The sequence below is a fragment of the Sinocyclocheilus anshuiensis genome, unplaced genomic scaffold, assembly GCF_001515605.1.
Source record: "Sinocyclocheilus anshuiensis isolate Anshui unplaced genomic scaffold, SAMN03320099.WGS_v1.1 scaffold38, whole genome shotgun sequence".
Taxonomy (NCBI): Eukaryota; Metazoa; Chordata; class Actinopteri; order Cypriniformes; family Cyprinidae; genus Sinocyclocheilus; species Sinocyclocheilus anshuiensis.
The window spans coordinates 757,962-765,805 of record NW_015544213.1 but is presented as its reverse complement, the minus strand read 5'-3'; the positions used below and the strand labels follow the sequence as shown (position 1 = coordinate 765,805).

General features: G+C 36.6%; 1 pseudogene; it reads right to left on the bottom strand.

Moving 5' to 3' along the window:
* LOC107697140 (centrosomal protein of 85 kDa-like) overlaps positions 1-7,844 on the bottom strand; it is a 64,002-nt pseudogene that overhangs the window by 13,696 nt on the left and 42,462 nt on the right.

Here is a 7,844-nt window from a genome sequence, read left to right as displayed (position 1 = left end):
ATAGTTGTATCTCGGCCAAATATTGTCCTATCCTAACAAACCATACATCAATGGAAAACGTATTTATTCAGCGTTCAGATGATTGACCAGAAAAATTGACCCTTATGACTGGTTTTGCGGTCCAGTGTCACATATTCCAAGAATATGACGTTATTTCTGACGTAAATAAATAAATAACTATTTAATACATATAATAATAATAATAATAATAATAATAATATTACATTTATAACATTATAATATTACAACTATAACATTATTTCTGAGAAAATAAAACTGTAAGGGGAAACAAGTTTAAAAATATAATTATAGCATAATAATAATAATAATAATAATAATAATAATTCATGAATGTGACAATTTCAGAAAATTTCTGAAAAGTGTACTAAATAAATTAAAATGTAAATAATAATAATAATACACTTTTTTTTAAACAACAACAACAAATAAACAAAAAAAATATTTTGGCTTTAGTACAATGGCAACATAAAAAGCTAATTATTTTGTTGTCTTTATAATATCACAATTTATTATTTCTCACACAGTCTTTACACATGAAAAATATATAGCTGTGTTTATATTTGATGGCTTGACCAATCTGAAGCCTCTGAGATGCTTTCTACCTGTCAATCACTTTGCATGTTCACAGAGCAGTCCATATTTGTGAAACAGGAAGTGTGACAGTTCCTAAAGATTATCCAGGTTTAATGCCATATTCACTTTCATAAACAATTGTCAATAAGTCTGTTGTACTATTTTGCTTCCCTTGCTTTTGCTATTTTGCTCCTCTCTCCTAATTACAAAAAAATATTTCAGCATTATTTTTTTGTAGGGCAGGGTTTTGGAAAAAGAGGGGGTGTGACTAAATCTGGCAGAAGTTCCCAAACATTGCTTACAGCACCTTTAATAAAGTGAACAAAAATGTAAATGAGCGATATACAACCAGACAGCAAAACTGTCATGTGATGTAGAAGCCTGAGCAAAAGCAGACTGATGGCCAGCTAAAAGCATGCTCAAGCGCTTCCTCATGTGTAATTCTTGGCAGAGATACGCGGTACGTTTGTGTCTGAACACAGACACCACAGACTGAACAGTGGCCGTCTGCTCCGTCTGTCAGAGCTCACCTAAAGCAAAGCAACACTATGGGTGACGGCATGATACTAAAATTACAGCTGCTCAAGGTCACAGCAATCACTACAGGGTCATAGCCGACGTCGTGTTAAATTAATGAAATGCTATTAATGAAGCATCTGCCCCCTCCTCAGAAACAGGAGCTAATGACAAACCTCCAGACAAAAACAGATGAATCCATTACTTTGTTTACGTGGGAGGTCAGTATAGGCCTTGTTTGGACACAGACAGTTGAGAGATGACAGGAAATTATGAATAAATATTTGACCCCACAACCTAAAACTGGTCTTATTCTTTGCGTACAACTGAGCACTCTAAAAGTGTCTTTGTTTACTCACCGGTCAATCTCCAGTTCCCTCTGCCTCAGGAGTCCCTCCTTAATCTTTACCAGGGTATTGACAGGGAGAGACGTTCCACCCAGCATCTGCACGAAACAATAATTATAGCATTAGAACTGCTCATCTGGTAAACATGCGGGGTCAGGCTAGCATGCACTTATGGTAAGCACACTGTAATTAGCATTCTCTGTCATCATAATAACCATCAGCAACAAACTGCCACCAAAGCCACGCGGCATTACAGTGAAGAACTCCGGGGGGTTTGTAAAGGTCTCTTCTCGCCTCGAGGATGACAGCGAGTCTTTGGGCTACCGAATCTAATTATGCATTTGTTTATAACTTTACTTGCATGGTTCTTCCGAAGAACTGCGTGACTCCCTGAAAGTATGTGATCTGAATGACAATTAAATGTAATAAAACATATCTATCCAATTAGAATTTTTATGAATTATTATATCATTTATATATTATATTACACTTAATAAATATCTGGATGGACCTCATTTATTTAGGAACACTGTTATTTCCACCATAATGTCCCCAAATGAAACCAGATCCATCTGGAGCTGATGTTATGGTCCAGGCTTGATTCCTGGAATTCCCATGAAAGGTTATGGAAAACAACAGCCACACATATAACATATAGTTTCCCCATAGCTCTCAAGTCAGTATGTACACAATCTTCAGCAGTGCATGCTTGAGTGAAGGGTTAGAAGGCCACTAAATGAGCACACTGCAAATGGCCCATTGATGTGCTATCAGAGTGCTGAAAGAACCCACACATCCCACAGTTTACACTAAATATACACCAGACATGAACTCTAAAACACACTACAGCACAATTATTTTTATGATCCATATTGTATATATGGGAGATTGGGGTCAGTGTTGTCACCTCTTTCATGTGAAATTTTTTTTTCAAAAAATATAATCGCTTCTTTATTGATATAATATAAATAGATCTATATTCAGGATTTGCATGTTTCTCGTAATGAAATTACAGTTAATAATTTCAAAATAATTATTTAATTTTAGAAATGTAAGAATTAAAATGAATTTTTTTTTCTTTACTTTTAAAAATCTATACTTTCAAATTAGTTTAGAAACTGTAAAATCGTTTACATATTATTTTCTTTATTGTCAAACTATATTTATATATTAAGTATCATTATTTAATATTTTCAAATTTATGAAATAATTTACAATTGATATAAATTTAATTATTCACTTTTTTACTTTAATCATAAGATGCCTCCAGAGTCATTCTTTATTGATTCTTTGTAATCCAAGAAACTCTTCAGAATCAAAACAACTCTTATGAGTCCTACACTTGTGCACTGGATACTGGATGTGGAATCCACAGAGACCAATGGCTGCCGTCCACTAGACTATGCATTCAACTGATGTGGTTGTGCAGGAGCAACAGCAGATGCCAATTACACAACCAGTTATCACATGTATTAACTTAATTTACATCAACTCTTTAAAATAGTGCTTTTTGTTTCCCTGACCCGACTCAGGCTCACAAATGCCAACCCTATAAATGCGGCACATATCAGTGGCGCACTCGAGCCGGCAAACATGCCTTTATTTGCCTCTGGAGAGGTTTTAGTCCCAGCAGCAAACTGCACGGTGATAAGAAGCAGGTGCCACTTTCATTGCCAGGCCTCCCTCAACTCTTCACATAGCTGGGGATATTTTTAACAGTCAGTGTGTGATATACACAACGAGCTGGCTCAAATCTCCACAGTATGTGCACTCCAAGCACCAACCACTCGCACAAAGGGAGCTGTGCAGAAAGAGTCCAGTTGGGTGGTTGGCAGCAGCGAGCGAAAAACACAGGCTGGGAAGCAGATGACAGAGACTGGATGTGGAGAAGTTGAGTAGGCAGTTCGCTCTATTCTCTCTTAAAGGATTAGTTAACCCAAAAATGAAACACAGAACGAGTTTCTTTCTTTCTGCATAAAACGGGTGCAAGGCCACTGTAAAAACTCGTAAAAGTAGTCTATACAACTACATTTAAGTGAATAACAGATGGAAATTTAAGTTGCTACTGACCTAGTGCCTTCGTTAATGAATCATTTAGAAATTTCCAGAGGTCCCTGATAACTTACAAACTAAATAAACCATCCTGTAGCTCAGACAGTAGAACATAGCAAGGTTATGGGTTCAAATCCCAGTAAAAGTAAGAACTGATAAAAAATGTGTACCAATGCAAGTTGCTTTGGATAAAAGTGTCTGCCGAATGTAAATATTAAAATTCTTTAAGTTATATGAACAATCTTAATGAAATTAAAATGAAAAATAAAATAAAATAGATGTCTTAATAAATTAAGAAATAATAAATAATTTTAATATTTTAATAAAAAACTAAAAACACTAAAGAGATTAAACTGATGTCATATTTTGAGTTTATTATTTTTATTACAACATAATTACTTGAATACTGTCTTGGAATCAAAAAAGTCAAGAACGACTTTTCGACAAACAAGTCAAGAATTTAAAGGAGTAGTTCACTTTCAGAAGGAAATTTCTGTCATAATTTACTCACCCCCCACTTGTTCCAAACCTGTATGAGTTTCTTTCTTCTGTTGAACACAAAAGAAGATATTTTGATAGTAGTAAATGATGACAGAATTTTCCTTCTGAAAGTGAACTACTCCTTTAAAGTGAATGGTCTTGTGAATCGGATCAACTGAAAAGATTTCAAAAGATCTCAAAAGAACGATTCAATCACAAATTGGACAGTTACATCTCCCATAAATGTTCATAAGAGGAGATCTAGGGTGAATGACAAGATTTTCAGTCAAAAAAGACTTAAATTTCAATTTGTTCATCATACAGTATATCTATCATCTGGCTTCAGAAAATGTGTAATTTAGTTGTATAGACTACTTTATGTTGTGTTTGCATACTTTTTTAAAGGTGCTGTATCTAAGCTTTTGACTCTACTAAAGCATAAAAATACCATAATATGTTTGCAGAAAGTTAACATACTTGTCTATCTGAAAAACAATGCTAGAGTCAGTTATTCTCCTTTGAATATGTGCGTTCCGGGCCGGAATGTCGAGCTCTGTTTTGGTTTGTGAAACCCGCCCACTGCCAGTTTACCCAATTGTATTTCGGGACCCCGGGTTGCCAGTTGGCGGAAAACACAGCGTATTTCATTTCATTCATCGTCATGTGCGCTCATTCCTGTTGGTGTCATCAATCCGGCAACCTGCGTGTGCATCAAGTCTGAGGAGGAGGGGCCGGGTGAAAAAAACCCTCTCCAATATTTTGAATTTGGACTGCAATACCTAGTTCAACCACTCGGTGTCAATCCTACATACAGCACCTTTAAGCTTTGAATGCCTCAATCCTATTCATTTAACCTGCATTATATTTAAAAAAAAGTGATATTTATTTTAAAGAAAGACAGCACCATTTCTTAAATGTTTTTTAAGTTTTCAAATGATAAAACAATAGACATCGTTTATATTGCTTGGACCTACACTTACAAATTTATAAATATCGCTTGATTGGATTTGACAATAAAATATGAAACCAAGAGCTATTTACTTAAAAGGGAGATAGCACAATATTCATAAATGCCTGACTAGCACATAATTAAAATGTCTTTTTTTGCCCTTAAATGGCAAAATGCTAATTTTTTTAAATGAAATAATCCTTTAACACAAACATGAAAGCAATCGGAGCAGTCTGACAGGGCAATATCTGAGGGTTACAAGAACTTCTTAGACATTAATAATCTAATTTTGATTAATAATAATAATTGGCTTCCTTGAAGCAACTGTGACAGGTGGAAGTAGGCCAACCATTCAACCAAATGAAAGTCAGCAGCCCTGTGACGTCTCCATGTATCTGACCAGCAGGCTTTACATTGAAGAGTGGAGAGCGTGTAGGCCAGGACATAGCTGTCATTCCCCACCAGTTTGTCTCTTCAGAGGGTGTTGTCACCACATGCCAGAAGTACCACGCCATTCCTATCAAGACCAGGGCCTTAACACTTACATAAGATACTGTTGACCCAGACCTCCACAAATCTGTCATAAATGCAGGCTGTTAGAGGTCTGCACTGACTTATGGCATCAAAATGTGTCAGTGTTTTCTATGATAAATATTACTTATCTATATTAACTGTTCACTTCCTGTTTGTTGCTGCCGCGTGTTTTGAGTTGAAGCTCCGTCAAGTTAATTCTTTACCGTCTATTTTTCAATCTTAAAATCAATTTTATACACCATAATTTTCGTTTCTATAAAGTGTGAATATATCCCCCATTGTATTCTTCAACAAAAACAATCGGAGCACCTTGTTATCACTAGTTTTATTTTGATTTGCCAAGTCCGCTACTAGCTTATAGCCCGTTAGCATCGCTATGGCGGTTGCCGCTAATCTTGCTTACAATGCTTACAATCCATTCTTTTGCTCACTGTTATTTGCTTTAAATGGCGGATTTGTGTCTACCTTTGAGTGCAGTGCTCGTGTTCTCGATGTTTCTGCGCAGATACCCACGATCCTGAAGGTTGACGAGAGCATCGGCGCTGTCGTGCTGCACGTGGGCGTGAATGACACCAAGCTGCAGCAGACAGAGACTCTGAAGAGGGACTACAGGAGCCTGATCAAGACGGTACGCAGCACATCGCCCGCGACAAGGATCATCGTTTCAGGACCGCTTCCCACGTATCGATGAGGACATGAAAGGTTCAGCAGACGTTTTGCTTTAAATGAATGGTTATTGTCATGGTGTAAAGAACAGAAACTGCACTTTGTAAATAATTGGAATCTTTTCTGGGAGCAACATACTGTAGGCTTTTTCGTGCTGATGGCCTGCACCCCAGCAGAGTCGGAGCGGAACTCCTGTAGGACAACATCTCCAGGACGCTTCGCTCCATATGACTAGTAAGCCAATTCTCAAATAACTGCTATGATGGCTTTTGTTCTACCCACTTAAATGATAGAAGTACTTGCGTTGTCCAATCTATAAAGACTGTGTCTGTTCCCTGAATAGTGAGGTCAAAATATTAATTTAATGCAGGATCTAGAAAAAACCTGATCGTGATTAAACCGGAAAAATGCAAAATAAATGAACAAAAACCATTTTTAAAGTTTGGGCTCTATAGTGAGGTCAAAATATAAATTTAATGCACAGGATATAGAAAAAACCTGATCGTGATTAAACCGGAAAAATGCAAAATAAATGAACAAAAACCATTTTTAAAGTTTGGGCTCTTAAACATTAGATCACTCGCCCCCATAGCAGTTATTGTAAATGAAATGATCACAGATAATAGTTTTGATGTAATAGCTTTGATGTAATCTGCTTGACTGAAACGTGGCTAAAACCAAATGATTATATTGGTCTAAATGAGTCTACTCCACCAAGCTGCTGTTATAAGCATGAGCCCTGTCAGATTGGTCGTTGTGGCGGTGTTGCAACAATATATAGTGATATTCTCAATGTTACTCAGAAAACAGGATACAGGTTTAACTAATTCAAAATACTTCTGCTTAAAGTTACACTGTCAGATAAACAAAATAAATCTCTCCTATCTCTTGCGCTGGCTACTGTGTATAGACCTCCAGGGCCGTATACAGATTTCCAGTGCGTTAGGACTTGCGTTTACAGTCTTAATAAACTCTTTTGGAGTCAAGCAAAACATAACCAGACCCACTCATCGTTTTATTCATACACTAGATTTAATTATATCGCATGGAATTGACCTTAATGATATAGATAGAGTACCTCAAAGTGATGAGGTTACTGACCACTACCTTGTATCGTGCATGTTGCCTATTACTGATATTAACTATATGGCTCAGCGCATGTTGCCTATTACTGATATTAACTATATGGCTCCGCGTTATCGTCCGGGTAGAACTATTGTTCCAACCACCAAAGATCGATTCACAAATAAACTGCCTGATTTATCTCAACTGCTCTGTGTACCCATAAATACACATGAACTAGACGAAACGACTAGCAACACGGGCACTATCTTCTCTAATACATTAGAAGCTGTTGCCCCCAATCAAATTAAAAAAGGTTAGAGAAAAACCTACTGCGCCATGGTACAAGAGTAATACCCATTCTCTCAAGAAAGAAACTTGTAATCTTGAACGCAAATGGAGAAAAACTAACTTGGAAGTTTTTAGAATTACATGGAAAAACAGTATGTCCAGCTATAGACAGGCTCTAAAAGCTGCCAGGGCCGAGCATATCAGCAAACTCATAGAAAATAACCAAAACAATCCAAGGTTTTTATTTAGCACAGTGGCTAGATTAACAAACAACCAAACGCCACCCGATCTAAATATTCCCTCACAGGTTAATAGTAATGACTTTATGAATTTCTTCACTGATAAAATAGATA